Raw genomic sequence first — 15,344 nt, 5'->3', positions numbered from 1 at the left:
TCTGGCTATAGCCAGGCTATCTTTAGCTACCCCTGGTTGCTGACCAGTGGATTTGTTGGTATACACACTCGTCCCTGGGTGGGCTCGAACCACCAACCTTTCGGTTAACAGCCGAACACGCTGGCCGATTGCACCACAGAGACTTGCTGTAGTTGTCTGTGGGCGTGGCCTCGATCATTACCACCTCTCATCCCTTCATTAGAGTGTGTGTTCGATTTATTTATGTTTTTCATAAGATTGATATCTGCTGTGTAGGTAACAAGTAAAGTAGCACAAAACAAGTAGTCAATAACTTCCTGGTGCGACTTATTAAAGAAAGAGATTTAATGTCGAATTTTTTCCCAAGTGCCCTCATTTGGTCTCTCAGCCTTTTTGAATTTTTCTTGTTTGTGTGTGACTTTCATAGCAATATGACAAAAAGGTTGTTTTTTCACTTTGCTTGTGCAATTTTGACAAAAGACAGAGGAGCCTCCAGGTTGAGTCATGCATTACACTGCACTTAACAGGTCACCCTTGGAAAAATATTTTGCCAAGGAGCGTGTATAATACGTAAGGAGAGCGTTTTGGCGGCAGACTGTTTGCTTTAACTCACGTAATACGCATAAGTCAGAACGTCCCTAGGTGGGCTTGAACCACCAACCTTTCGGTTAACAGCCGAACGCGCTAAGCAATTGCGCCACAGAGACACTGCCTGGCTATTGTTGGCAGTGAGCGTGGCTTCGAGCTTGACTGCTCCCTCATGGCGGTAGATGCAAGCGTTCTGTATTTTTGCGTGATGAGACTCGAGTGAACTGCTGCTGATCTATGTCAAACTTGAACCGAAAAGTAGGAGGTGCTAAGTCAGCCTACTCACAAACTAGTGAGAATAAGGACTCCGGAAAGAATTGAGGCTTTAAAGGTAGATCTTGCAGACTGTACGTGGGATGAAGTGTATGTTGAGGATCTGAATCTGGCTTATGATGTATTTTTGTCTACATTTACAGAGCTCTATAACAAACATTGCCCTATTAGGAACTGCCAGGTGAAGGAAAAATATAAGGAAAAACCATGGATGACTAAGAGCCTGCAAAAGGCATGTAAAAAGAAAAATGTATTATACAAGAAGCATTTGCTAATGAGAACCAGCGAAAGTGAAAAAAAAGTATAAACAGTACAAGAACACATTGACTTCTATTATGAGAAGGCAGAAGAAGGAGTACTATAATAAATTATTAGAGGATAGTAAAAATAACATTCAAAAGACTTGGAAAGTTATTAATCATATTATTCGAAACAAACATAAAGAATCAGAATTCCCGAGTCATTTCCTAAATAGCTCAGGTGATACAGTGGACAGTCCACAAAGTATTGTTGAAGAGTTCAATGATTATTTTGTGGGTGTTGGCAGTAATTTGGCCAAAAAAATTCCAATTTGTGACAATAAATCTAATATGTTTGATAACCTCATTAAGGATAATCAAAATTCTATCTTCCTTTGTGGGATTGATGAAAGTGATGTAACTGAAATTGTCAAAAAACTAAAAAACAAAACATCAACTGATATAAATTCCATTGATATGGTTATAATTAAAGAAGTCTTAGATTTTATCGTAAAACCTTTGACCTATATTTGCAATCTGTCCTTTCAAAAAGGTATTTTTCCAAATAATATGAAAACAGCAAAGATAATACCAATATTCAAAAATGGAGACAAACATTGTATGGAAAACTATAGACCAGTGTCCCTACTTCCTCAATTCTCAAAAATATTAGAAAAATTATTTGCTAAACAAATGGATCTGTTTATTGACAAATATGAACTGCTTAGTGAGCACCAGTATGGGTTTAGGGGAAACAGAACGACTACCTGTGCAGTTATGGAGATGGTAGAAGAAATAACAAAGGCAATTGAAAATGATGAATATTCTGTTGGAATTTATATTGACTTGCAGAAGGCGTTTGGTACTATTGATCACAGCATATTAATGATAAAAATGGAGAAGTACGGATTCAGAGGTGTAGCATATTCTTGGCTTAGCAGCTATTTGGAAAATAGGAAGCAATGTGTACACATCAATAACACAGTGTCACAAGTCAGGAAGGTCACCTGTGGAGTACCCCAGGGATCTGTGATTGGTCCGAAACTTTTTTTGCTTTATATTAATGATATTTGTAATGTTACAGATCTGTTGAATTTCATTATTTTTGCAGATGATACAAACATGTACTGTTCTGGCAATAATTTACAGGAACTTTTATCTTCTATTGAAAATAAGCTAGAAATCCTCAAAATGTGGTTCGACACTAATAGATTGTCACTCAATATAAAAAAAACTAAATTCATGGTCTTTGGAAATCGTAAAGAAATTGATAAGGACATGAAATTAAAAATATGTGATGCTGAAATTGAAAGAGTGACTGAGATAAAATTTTTAGGGGTGGTTATTGACAACAAATTAACATGGAAACCACATGTGTATTACATCCAAGGAAAGATTTTGAAGACAATAGCAATACTGTATAAATCAAGAAACATATTAAACTATAAGGCCTTACATATTATTTACTGCTCACTCATACTTCCTTACCTGTCATATTGTGTGGAAGTCTGGGGCTCGACATATAAAACAACTATCAACGCAGTAGTTCTCTTACAAAAACGAGCTATACGGATAATTAATAAGGCCGATTATTACGCACATACTCCCCCACTGTTTGTAAAATCTCATGCTATGAAGTTCAGTGATCTGGTACATTACAAAATAATGCAAATAATGTATAAAGCTAATAAAAAATTACTCCCAGTCAGGATACAAAGGTTCTTCTCACTTCAAGATACAGGGTATAATTTAAGAAACATCTGCAGACTTGCCGTGCCCATGGCCAAAAAAGAGATTAAAAGGAGATGTATATCTGTTGTTGGGGTTGCATTGTGGAACGATGCCAATATAAAAGTAAGAAATTGTTGTCCTTTTTTGGTTTTCAAAAAAATGGTTTGTAAGGCGATTTTTGAGGGCTACAAGTGTTTATAATTTGTGAAGGATGTTGTACTTATTTATGATTTTGTTGTATTTTGTTTTATAATTTTTGCTACTTTGATATCGTTATCGTTATTATTATGTGTATATGTATATCTATGTATATGTGTTTGTATACATATATGTGTATGTGTGTATGTATGTATGTATGTATGTATATATACTGTACGTTGAAGGGCAGATTAATCTATTAATTTGTTAAATAGGACAGGCTTTAATATAAGCATTATGCTTCAGCCTGTGCCTTTTCAGTCACTTTATGATGTTTGAGGTTATTATGATTGTATTGTTATTATTGTGTGACTGAATAAAAATATACCTATCTATCTATCTATACAGCAAGATTACCAGTTACAATACAATTGTAATATCTCTCATCAAACAGCTCAGCATGCTTTGGCACCTTAACTCTTGTCAACCAAATGACTTAAAGGATAACTTGTGTGTTCAGTGGGACAAGTCACCCATTACAGCTATCGATTTGCTACCAAACCTACAACTGGTTGCTGACCGGTAGATTTGTTGGTACACAAACTCGTCCCTGGGTGGGCTCAAACCAACAACCTTTCGGTTAACAGCCGAACGCGCTGGCCGATTGCGCCACAGAGACTTGCTGTAGCTGTCTGTGGGCGTGGCCTCGATCATTACTACCTCTCATCCCTTCATTAGAGTATGTGTTCGATTTATTTATGTTTGTCATAAGGTTGATATCTGCTGTGTAGGTAACAAGTAAAGTAGCACACAACAAGTAGTCAATAACTTCCTGGTCTGACTTGTTAAAGAAAGAGATTTAATGTCAAAGTTTTTCCCAAGTGCCCTCATTTGGTCTCTCAGCCTTTTTGATTTTTTTCTTGTTTGTGTATGACTTTCATAGCAATATGACAAAAAGGTTGTTTTTTCACTTTGCTTGTGCAATTTTGACAAAAGACAGAGGAGCCTTCAGGTTGAGTCATGCATTACACTGTACTTAACAGGTCACCCTTGGAGAAATATTTTGCCAAGGAGCGTGTATAATCCGTAAGGAGAGCGTTTTGGCGGCTGAATGTTTACTTGAACTCACGTAATACGCATAAGTCAGAACATCCCTAGGTGGGCTTGAAACACCAACCTTTCGGTTAACAGCCGAACATGCTGGCCGATTGCGCCACAGAGACTCTGCCTGGCTTTTGTTGGCAGTGAGCGTGGCTTCGAGCTAGACTGCCCCCTCATGGCGGTAGATGCAAGCGTTCTGTATTTTTGCGTGATGGGACTCGAGTGAACTGCTGCTGATCTATGTCAAACTTGAACCGAAAACAGCTCCCCATATATATTTTTACATTATTAATTATTAATAGCTTAAACCTAATTTTATAACATTTTGTTTCATTATTGACATTGTTAAGCACTTATGATGAGTAAAAATGCTGCATAACAGTGCTTTATAAATAAAAGTTTTATTATAAACATTTAAATTATCACAAAATAGCACCACTTCCACAAAAATAACTTAAAATAAATTAAACAGATAAAATACAAACACTCACCACAATACGAAAAAGTATCAAAGGAGCTTCATAACAAAAAAGGTGCCACAATACAAATATCAAATACAGTGCTATTAAATTAAAGTATAAAACTATGAAGGATAAAAGAGACCATGTGAACAACACCAGTTTTGAACTACTAGGCCTAGAGATGGAGAACTCACTGTATTACAAATACTCACCACAGTACGAAAAAGTATTGAAGCTGCTTCATAACAAAAAGGCACCATAATACAAGTATCACTTTCAGTGCTATTAAATTAAAGTATAAAACTATGAAGGATAAAAACATGTGAACAACACAAGTTTTGAACCACTAGAGATGAAGAACTCACTGTATTAAATACAAATACCCACCACAGTACGAAAAAGTATAAAAGCAGCCCCGTCACCTTATTAATTGAAAGCTGCGTGTGATCACTCAGATGTGTGGAGCACACGCTTCCATGAGGGCAGTGGAGACCGAGGAAAAACTCTCCGTCTAGCACTGGCAGAAGCAGAGCAGAGTGAGGGGGAGGGGGAGGGGGAGGGGGGGGGAGACACCGAGGTATGAAGGACAAAAAAACAGATGTGGGGACAAAACTGACGGCTCTCCTACTTTGCAGAGCACAAGCGAGACAGCGAGATACTGAAAGAAAAAAAAAACGGCTCCCAAATAGGATCCCAAAATGACTCCCATTGTGGAGCCAGTTCCTGTCGTTCACTTCAAAGAGCCGGCTCTTAGAGCCGGCTCGTTCGCGACCGACACATCACTAGTCTGAGGCAGACACACTCACTGACCCTGTGGACTTCGGGATCCCGGGCTGCTTGGCCGTGAGTCATGTACAGTCTGTGGGAGAGAAGTGTGATATGATCTGGACCGTGAACAAGGTTGTAAAGCCACGAAGAACCAAGTGACAATGTCAGTAGGGATTGCAATAAAGTAATTTACACTTAATTACATGTGCTGTCTCTTAATCAATGATTTGTATTGACCCAAAATGATAGAAAGCACCTCTCTGCTGCCTGCTGTCCAGGAGCAGAGCCACTCGGCTTCCTCGGTGCTCTCCACGGTCCTCCTGAAGCCCGCGCTTTCTTCCTAGCCTTCTGGGTGTAGCTAGATGGTGAAAGAGACATCCATATTCTTCATTCAGCCCATGGAATGTATGTTTAATTCTGGTGCATAAAATAATTACTATTTTGTACCTTGAAGGCTTCTTGTCCATGGCATGGAGGGCTGTGTAGCGGTGGACTATTTCCTCCTCCTTGGCTGACTAGGTTGTACTACATGCAACTCAGAATCCTACACTCACAGTTTTCTCCAGAATAGTGAAGATATATATTGTTCAATAAATAAATCCACATGTTGCAGTGGCTTATCAGGACTTAGTAAATCATTTCACCTACCTTGTGGAACCCACAGGAGCACAGAAGGCATCACCCGAACAGATCCTTTGTGTGGTTCTGCAGGGGACAAGCATCAATTTTCTCCAGGGCCCTTTTCCACTTCTTGGCCCCTGGACGTTTGCCAGTAGAGAAGTGGTATTGTCCTTGAGCATATTTTACACAGATTAATGTAAAGCTAGGCTATGTGTACAGAGGGTATGAATTCATCCCCCTTTCACAAAAATAGAATCATTATTATCTAAATGTGGTTTCATGTAGGGATGTTTGAGGTTGTTTGATTTAAAATTAGGCGAATCAAAAGCAAATGCACTTAGGACAAGTCAAATTTAGGGTTGGGGTTATTACAATCTCTTCAGTATATACCCAAATGTGGAAGGCAAATGAGGTCAAATTATAAAGGGCTTGCTTTCCAGGTAAAATGTAGTGGGATTTATGTCCACACTCCTCAGAACTCTTTTAGGTGCTCTTCTGGTGAGAGACCTTAAACATATCACAGAAAATAATAATGGACTTACTGTGCTTTCTATGTTAAAATTCTCAGAATATTCCTTCCCTATTTTCACTTGTATTTTTCTTCCTTCTAAATTTTTTTTAATCCATTTAAACATACAACCATTTATACTCATTCTTTTAATTTGAACTAATAACCCTTCCCTCCACATCATATCATACGCTCTTTCAATATAAAAAAATACTGCTACAACACTCTCTTTATTTACTTGAGCCTTTCTTATTTCATTCTCTAGACATATTACTGGATCCATTGTACTCCTCCCTCTCCTAAATCCACTTTGATACTTTGATATAAGTCCTTTACTTTCTATATAATAGAACAATCTTTCATTTATCATTCTCTCCATTATTTTACATATATTGGATGTTAAAGCTCTCGGTCTATAATTTTTGATTTTTGGTTTTGATTCATCTTTTCCTGGCTTTCTAATTGGTATAACCACAGCTTCTTTCCAACTTTTTGGTAATTCTCCCTCCTCCCAAATTCAATTCCAATCAAATATTTTTAGAAAATTCACTTAAATGACTTACCATTACATAACAAATCTGATCTTTCCTGGAGTTTATAATTTAAATTTTTAAACTGCCCTATTCAATTCCATTATTGTAAATGACATATTCAATAAATCATTCGATTCGACCATTTTCTCCAATAACTCCTTATTTTCCAGAATTGTCTTTTCTCGCCCTACTACACTGATATTTTCAGAACTATGAATTCTAACAAACACTTTTCTCAACATGTCTGCCTTATCTTTATTTTTCACTGCTGTTGTTTCTCCATTATTTAATATTGGATATCCATTCACTCTTTTAATTCCTTTCATTCTTTTAATCACTTTTAACAGTTCTTCTTACCTTTGCTTGCAATTTTTTGTATTCATTCAAATTCTGAGGGCTATGATTTCTTTTTAATACTTTAAAGGCTTTATTTGGTTTCTTCAATAGCTGCAGTACATTCTATTGTCCACCATGGTACCAACTTCCTTTCCTTTTTCCCACCTTTTATCCTTATAGTTCGACTAGCCACTTCTACAATAGCATTACATATATAAAGATTAAAATCCTCAATACTACTATTTAAATCCACTTTTGATATTTTTAATTCACTATTATCTGAATGAGCCCTGAATCTTCTAAATCTAATTATACCTGATGAGCAACAGCTGTGTCACCTCCACGAGGAGCTGATTTAAACCTCACAGGTGGGTTGGGATGTTGTTTGCTGACTGGAACAATGGGAGTTGTTGGAGTCCTGCTGATTTCTGTGCTGACGGCTTGGCTGGCCAAAGGTTTTGCATTTTTGTCTGCTGTTTTTGGTGTTAAGTCCTAAAACTGGATTGTGTCTGTTGTTCTTTCTCATGATTAGCATTTGTGGAAAAATATGCTCTCTCCATAGGATCATGTTGGCCAATAGTTGGGATGAATCATGGAGCTGCCAGTGAGGTTCAGAAAAAGCAAAGCGGTAAGGACAGCTGTAAGAAATGTTTTAAAGCTGTAGGTTTTCATAGTAACTCAATGCCTTTTGTGTCATAGACTTGTCTTCAAGGAAACCCCTTGAACTTGTCCAGCCAATGGATTCCATGTTGGGGAAGAGCTCAAAAGAAGGTATGCATAATGAGTTTGAGTCTTCCTTGGATGGTGAAACTTTATAAACTGCGTTAGTTGAGCATTGACTGGAAAATGGTATTCAGAAGACACCTGTCTGAACATTGACCCGTTTCAATCTGCTGCTGTCTACTTGACTCCTGCATAGTTGTATAGTATGTGTCAGGATATGGTAAAGCCCTTTAAAGCTTTGTCACACTGCAAGAAAAGCAACTAAACTGAGTTTAAAGCTGAAGTGTTTGCATTTTCTGTTTGACTAACTTGTCTATATTTCTTAATCCACTTTTGAACTTCTTTGCAGTCTTAATGGAAAGCAAAGAAGTTAAAGCTGCTGCATCCATTGGCCACATGAAATATAAGCAAGCTGACATCTCACAAGTAAATCTGAAGGCTAAAAGAGAAGTGAATGTTTCTCTGGCAGTCGCCGCCAATCCGACAGAAGCTGCAGTGGCGGTCGCCGCCAATCCGACGGAAGAGGCTGCCGCCGCCAATCCGACGGAAGAGGCTGCCGCCGCCAATCCGACGGAAGAGGCTGCCGCCGCCAATCCGACGGAAGAGGCTGCCGCCGCCAATCCGACGGAAGAGGCTGCCGCCGCCAATCCGACGGAAGAGGCTGCCGCCGCCAATCCGACGGAAGAGGCTGCCGCCGCCAATCCGACGGAAGAGGCTGCCGCCGCCAATCCGACGGAAGAGGCTGCCGCCGCCAATCCGACGGAAGAGGCTGCCGCCGCCAATCCGACGGAAGAGGCTGCCGCCGCCAATCCGACGGAAGAGGCTGCCGCCGCCAATCCGACGGAAGAGGCTGCCGCCGCCAATCCGACGGAAGAGGCTGCCGCCGCCAATCCGACGGAAGAGGCTGCCGCCGCCAATCCGACGGAAGAGGCTGCCGCCGCCAATCCGACGGAAGAGGCTGCCGCCGCCAATCCGACGGAAGAGGCTGCCGCCGCCAATCCGACGGAAGAGGCTGCCGCCGCCAATCCGACGGAAGAGGCTGCCGCCGCCAATCCGACGGAAGAGGCTGCCGCCGCCAATCCGACGGAAGAGGCTGCCGCCGCCAATCCGACGGAAGAGGCTGCCGCCGTCTGAGGTGGCTGTCATGAAGCTGTCTAACTTGCCAGCCTGAACCTCTTTTTAAATAAAACGGTGATATTGTACAATGTGTGCTGCTGAAACCAATTCCTTGGCTCTGAATAATTTATTTGTCTTGATGAAAGGGTGGCTGTCCAAGGCCTTCCTAAGGAAGGGAACCAGGGAGAAACATCCTGTGATGTTTGGAAATGGATTTAAGTTGGAGCTGCATGTTCTTATAGATGCAGCTACTCAAATCATGGCTCTGTACAGCCAGTTGCCAGCAGGGTCCTATCCAGTTTTCAGCCAAGTAACACCACCCCAGCCATAACAAAGTAATAATGTCCTTAATCAAGGAAGTGAGCTGCAATGCCTTTTCTCCACATGGGAAGGAGTAGTGACTGAAGCTAAAACTGTGTACAGCTGTCTCTGTATTTTTACTTTCTCGTGGAGTCATCTGAAAGTAAAATATTATGCCAGAACTCCTTAAATGGTGATGAAGATGTAGGCACATTTGTAACACCATTCAAAGGATATCTGTTGGAACAGGGAAACACGAGTGCCACATATCTAAGTAATGTTTCTGAGATTCAGTTCTCACAGCCTGTGGATCTATCAGCAATACCATTATTTCCCTTTCTTGTAAATTTGTGTGAGTTTACAAAGGTTTTCCATAGGTGTGCTAGGAAAAAACAAAGAATACTGGTGTAGAAATTAAGTTATTTTTATTCATATTTACAAAAACACTGACAAACATACGCGCACGCACGCGCACACACGCACACACTCACACACGCACAAAAACACAAACACACACACACACACACTCACACAATAACAGTCAATGAAAAGAATGAGTACATTTTTTTTTTTGCCCTCTTCCTCTTCATCAACAGCTGTCTGTGGGCAGTAAATGTGGCCATAATACTGGCTGTGGCCAGGGGCTGGTGGCACAGACTACACTTGTTTTTCTCCACAGTGCGGACATAGGGCTTACGAGCAAGTGGTGGAGAGGGAATGGGTCCAGCAGGAGCAATCTGATGGACAGCAGGAACTGGAGTTGGACACACAAAAACAAATGGGGCAGAGGAAGGACTGGGGTTGGGGATGACAGGTGAAGGAGAAGAAAGGTGTGAAGGTGTTTGGACCATGGTGGGACATGCAGGACTGGGGTTGTGGACAACAGGTACGGGAGCGGGATCAGCAGGGAACAGCTGCCTTGGGCTTGGGCCTGTTTATCAGTTAAATAAACACAAAAAGTGATGAAAAACCATCCATTCATTTGGCACACGATTTTCATCTTCTGTTGTTAGGATGTTTATACTTTGGGTGTGGCGGTGTGTGAAAACCCTCCCTTTAGAAGAGCTAAAAAACACAGAACATATACGGCCTTGGCGACTCATTAAAAAGGCACTATTTCTCATTGGGGCCCGTTTCATACTTTGACCCCTTTTATGCTCTTTAAATGGGCAGACCTTCTGCATTTGTGCTGTTTGATTCTTTCAGACCTTTGATACGGGACAGAGGCCTGTAGACAAAATAATTTTTTAAAAGTTTAAGAAATCTAAGTTGAAAGTGGGATCTTTTTTCAGCCATGCAAACAAATTAGGTCAGGGGGTTACCGTGACCCGGATTCGAACCGGGGTTGCTGCGACCACAACACAGAGTACTAACCACTATACGATCACGGCCGGCTGTGGGTTTTTGTCGTGTGTGGCTTTGATGTGATCCGAAACACCTTCGTATCCCAAGGATAGCATATGTAGCTCTGCGGCATGTGGCTGGCAGGCATGGTTTTTTTTGTGTTTGGAGCAAAATCATTGACAGCAGAGATAAAGAGGAAGACGAGCTTTCCTTACGGTGTGGGGTCAGCCACATGTGTAGCAAGACGACACACTGTGAGGTATCTTTGGGGCATAAGTGAGCTGGGATACCCAGGGAGTAGAAGGTTTAAAGCGATCCTGTTCTATAGCAGTGGGAGAAGTGAGACTAAAACCAGCGTGCCGAGCTAGCCAGGAGTTGAACCTAGAATCTTCTGAATGTAGTCAGACGCACTATCCATTGCGCCACTAGCCCTTAGTAAGTTCGATAGAGACTGGAACAGTCTTTCGTAAAACAGCATATTCCAAAAGCTTTGAAAGGATTGACGGAGTTGGCCAAAAGAGCCTCTGTATACGAAAGCTTGGCACAACCTTCGAGCCGGAATTGAACCAGCGACCTAAGGATAACTGTTGATGTGCACCTATAGTCCTCCACTCTACCAACTGAGCTATCGAAGGGAGCAAAGCCACCATCCTTTTCATGAATCCTGTATGAATGCATGTAACCAGGGTTAAAATGCGTATCATGGGACACCTGCAGTTCTCTGCTGTACCAAATGAGTTATGGAAGGGAGCCAGGGGCTGCGGCCTGTTTATCAGTTAAATAAACACAAAAAGGGATGACAAACCATCAGTTTCAGATGCGTTTCAGATCAAATCAGCCCCAGTTTCTATCATGCATTTAGTCCTTACAAAAACATATCTGGCATCTATCTGGGAAAGTCTCCATATCGTCCAACACAGATGTTGATCCTCAATATACCCTCACATTGTCCAGCGCAAAAGTCCAGCCTTTTTGTTTTGGTTCTTTTTTGTCAGGTCTATCCATCCATTCTTTTGGCGCACGATTTTCATCTTCTGTTGTTAGGATGTTTATACTTTGGGTGTGGCGGTGTGTGAAAACCCTCCCTTTAGAAGAGCTAAAAAACACAGAACATATACGGCCTTGGCGACTCATTAAAAAGGCACTATTTCTCATTGGGGCCTGTTTGATACTTTGACCCATTTTATGCTCTTTAAATGGACAGACCATCTGCATTTGTGCTGTTTGATTCTTTCAGACCTTTGATACGGGACAGAGGCCTGTAGACAAAATAATTTTTTTAAAGTTTAAGAAATCTAAGTTGAAAGTGGGATCTTTTTTCAGCCATGCAAACAAATTAGGTCAGGGGGTTGCCGTGACCCGGATTCGAACCGGGGTTGCTGCGACCACAACGCAGAGTACTAACCACTATACGATCACGGCCGGTTGTGGGTTGTTGTCGTGTGTGGCTTTGATGTGATCCCAAACAACTTCGTATCCCAAGGATAGCATATGTAGCTCTGCGGCATGTGGCTGGCAGGCATGTTTTTTTTTGTGTTTGGAGCAAAATCATTGACAGCAGAGATAAAGAGGAAGACGAGCTTTCCTTACGGTGTGGGGTCAGCCACATGTGTTGCAAGACGACACACTGTGAGGTATCTTTGGGGCGTAAGTGAGCTGGGATACCCAGGGAGTAGAAGGTTTAAAGCGATCCTGTTCTATAGCAGTGGGAGAAGTGAGAGACTAAAACCAGCGTACCGAGCTAGCCAGGAGTTGAACCTAGAATCTTCTGATCCGTAGTCAGACGCATTATCCATTGCGCCACTAGCACTTAGCAAGCTCGATAGAGAGTGGAACAGTCTTTCGTAAAACAGCATGTTCCAAAAGCTTTGAAAGGATTGACGGAGTTGGCCAAAAGAGCCTCTGTATACAAAAGCTTGACACATCCTTCGAGCCGGAATTGAACCAGCGACCTAAGGATAACTGTTGTTGGGCACCTACAGTCCTCCGCTCTACCAACTGAGCTATCGAAGGGAGCAAAGCCCTCATCCTTTTCATGAATCCAACATTAAGGTGGATGTGAAGCGGAGACTGGCTGCCCACCGCCGCAGTGTGGCCAAAACAGGCAGGTGGGGGGGTGACCGACTCTGTTCGAACAGAGAGTCGGCGCAACTATGGGTGACACTGCTCTCTCTGGGGTGGTGGGAGCTCATGTGGGTGACTCTGATTATCCCCAAGGTAAATACCCATTTTTTTGTGTAACTCACAACAACGTGTTCATACAGTAACGTGCAGAAGTGCGCCGGGGAAAAGGCTGATTGAGACATTTCACACTTTACGCACGGGGTTATTAATATATGCCCACAGAGACGATCAGGGGCTTGTTAGAAAGATCTTAAACTGAAGTTTAACCAGCAAAAAACAGCAAGAAACTAACTTTAACCACCGACTAATATATATAATATAATAATGTTGCTGTGTGTTGTGTCCAATTACATGTCACTAATGCTGTTCTCATTCCAGTTTGATTTATTCTCCCGTATGACGCACATGTCCAAATACGGACCTACCTGCTGAAGTGGGCATGGCCCAATTGGGATTCCCCAGATAAAGAAGCCGTGGACGCGCAGCGCGGTAGCGCGCACACATCAGAGACTCTTTCTTTGACATTGTTCCCAAAGCCATCCCCTGCGCATTTTGAAATTGTGAAGTTTAATAATAAATAAAACTAAGAAGATAAGAAAAAGACTCTTCTCCTGGAAAACTTATTTTGCACGCTACAAACTGGTGCCGAATCCCGGGAGGAAAGGATCCAATCCATGAAGGAAAGTGGATTGAAGAATTGTTTGCGAGAAGCTGCTGTAAAAGTTTGAAGTCATGGATCCGGAGAAGATGAAACGATTGAAACAGAAGCGTGGAGTGATTCGAACAGCGACAACCAAACTGAATCAGAAAATTGATGCAGAGTTGAGAGAAGAAGAATTGGACTTTGGAAGATTGGAAGAACTGCTCGAACAGGTGAGGGATAAAGAACAACTCCTAAAAGATTGTGACAAAGATGTCGAAGCCGAAGCAAGAGAAAATGATCTGGTACAAGAAATGGCTACGGCAATGGAGTATATGGAGGCAATTAGTGTGCGTAAAACAAGATTGAACCGCGCCTTACGCGCTGAAGAGGAAAGTATACAGTACAGGCAAAATGCACAGCGAAATGCAAATGGGGCTGAAACTGCAAATAGGCCAAGAGTGAACACGGTCAAACTTCCAAAATTAGTCATGCAGAAGTTTTTTGGGGAGATTTGTGCGTGGCAAAGCTTTTGGAGTCAGTACGAAACAACAATTCATACAACAGAACATTTGAGCAAGACTGACAAATTTAGTTATTTAAAATCCTTTTTGTCTGGCACCGCAGCGAGGGCAGTAGCAGGCCTCGCTTTGTCTGATGCGAATTATGACACTGCCATTGATCTGCTTAAAAAACGATTTGGTCGTAAAGATTTAGTAATTAATGCCCACATGAATAAATTGCTAAATATGACTCCCGTAAAACGAGCCAATGATGTAATCGCTTTGCGCAAACTATATGATGACTGTGAGATACAGGTGCGAAGCCTTGACGCACTTGGCGTGGCATCCGACACTTATGGCAGTTTACTATGTCCAATCTTGTTAAAAATAATCCCAGAAGAAATTGCGCTGGAATTTACCAGATCTGAAGCGGACAATGTTCTAAAAGCAAAAGAACTGATGGAATTTCTGAAATTGGAAGTGGAGAGTAGAGAAAGAACAGTGAATCTCACTCAGATGAAGGACGTGTCTCAGAATGATTGGAGGAATACAGGCAGTACGTCAGAGCGGAGAAAAAAGGAGCCCAACTTAGGAAATATGGCCTCGTCAGCCGCAGCATTCTACACTAGTCTGAATGATAGTGACGGTTTGTTTTGTGGCAAGCCTGACCACAGATCTTCTGACTGTAATGAATCCACAGTGGATGTCAGAAGAGATAAATTGAAACGATTAGGCAGGTGTTTTGTATGTCTTGGGCCCAGACACATTGCGCGTAACTGCAGAGCGCAGGGAATTGAATGTGCACAGTGTGGCAGACGACATCATAAAACAGTTTGTAATGCCCAACAGTCAAACCCGACACGAGACCCAACAAATGCAGACACCGCTCAAGCGCAGTGCACAGTTGCGCCAGGTGAAGGAAAAGCGATACTGTTACAAACGGCAACAATTTGGGTAGATGCGCTACGACAAAGCCAAATTGCCAAATGTTTGTTAGATGGAGGTAGTCAGCGTAGCTTCATACGAGAAGACATCTCCAAAGCATTGAATCTGCAAGTAGTGGGAACAGAAGTAATCAAATTACACGTATTTGGATCCACTAATGCCAAAAGAATAACAGCCAGAAAAGTAAAAGCCAGTCTGAGAAATCTTAAAACCAACATGTCTGTGGAAGTGGAATTATTAGAAACCACAAGCGTATGTTCATCTCCTATCAGAAGGGCCAGCGAGGAAATTAGGCGCTCTCTCGAAGCCGATGGATTACAAGTTGCGGACCATCCTGTGAGAGGTATGGAACAGAAAAGCCTTGGACTTCTGA

The 15,344-nt window shown here is 41.7% G+C and overlaps 6 non-coding genes across 6 annotated transcripts; all 6 read right to left on the bottom strand.

Moving 5' to 3' along the window:
- Nucleotides 1-69: 69 nt before the first annotated feature.
- trnan-guu (transfer RNA asparagine (anticodon GUU)) lies at nucleotides 70-143 on the bottom strand. Its single transcript has one exon. It is a non-coding gene; the product is annotated as a tRNA-Asn (tRNA).
- A 469-nt stretch (nucleotides 144-612) lies between these two features.
- Nucleotides 613-686, bottom strand: trnan-guu (transfer RNA asparagine (anticodon GUU)). Its single transcript has one exon. It is a non-coding gene; the product is annotated as a tRNA-Asn (tRNA).
- A 10,048-nt stretch (nucleotides 687-10,734) lies between these two features.
- On the bottom strand, nucleotides 10,735-10,806 carry trnah-gug (transfer RNA histidin (anticodon GUG)). The gene has a single exon. It is a non-coding gene; the product is annotated as a tRNA-His (tRNA).
- Nucleotides 10,807-11,305: 499 nt separating this feature from the next.
- trnay-aua (transfer RNA tyrosine (anticodon AUA)) lies at nucleotides 11,306-11,394 on the bottom strand. Its single transcript is given in 2 exon segments — nucleotides 11,306-11,341; nucleotides 11,358-11,394. It is a non-coding gene; the product is annotated as a tRNA-Tyr (tRNA).
- A 715-nt stretch (nucleotides 11,395-12,109) lies between these two features.
- On the bottom strand, nucleotides 12,110-12,181 carry trnah-gug (transfer RNA histidin (anticodon GUG)). Its single transcript has one exon. It is a non-coding gene; the product is annotated as a tRNA-His (tRNA).
- Nucleotides 12,182-12,683: 502 nt separating this feature from the next.
- trnay-gua (transfer RNA tyrosine (anticodon GUA)) lies at nucleotides 12,684-12,772 on the bottom strand. The gene is given in 2 exon segments: nucleotides 12,684-12,719; nucleotides 12,736-12,772. It is a non-coding gene; the product is annotated as a tRNA-Tyr (tRNA).
- Nucleotides 12,773-15,344: the final 2,572 nt, after the last annotated feature.

This window comes from Odontesthes bonariensis, chromosome 8 (assembly GCF_027942865.1).
Source record: "Odontesthes bonariensis isolate fOdoBon6 chromosome 8, fOdoBon6.hap1, whole genome shotgun sequence".
Classification (NCBI taxonomy): domain Eukaryota; kingdom Metazoa; phylum Chordata; class Actinopteri; order Atheriniformes; family Atherinopsidae; genus Odontesthes; species Odontesthes bonariensis.
Note: the sequence above shows the minus strand (reverse complement) of the source record. Positions and strands in the feature narration are given on the sequence as shown.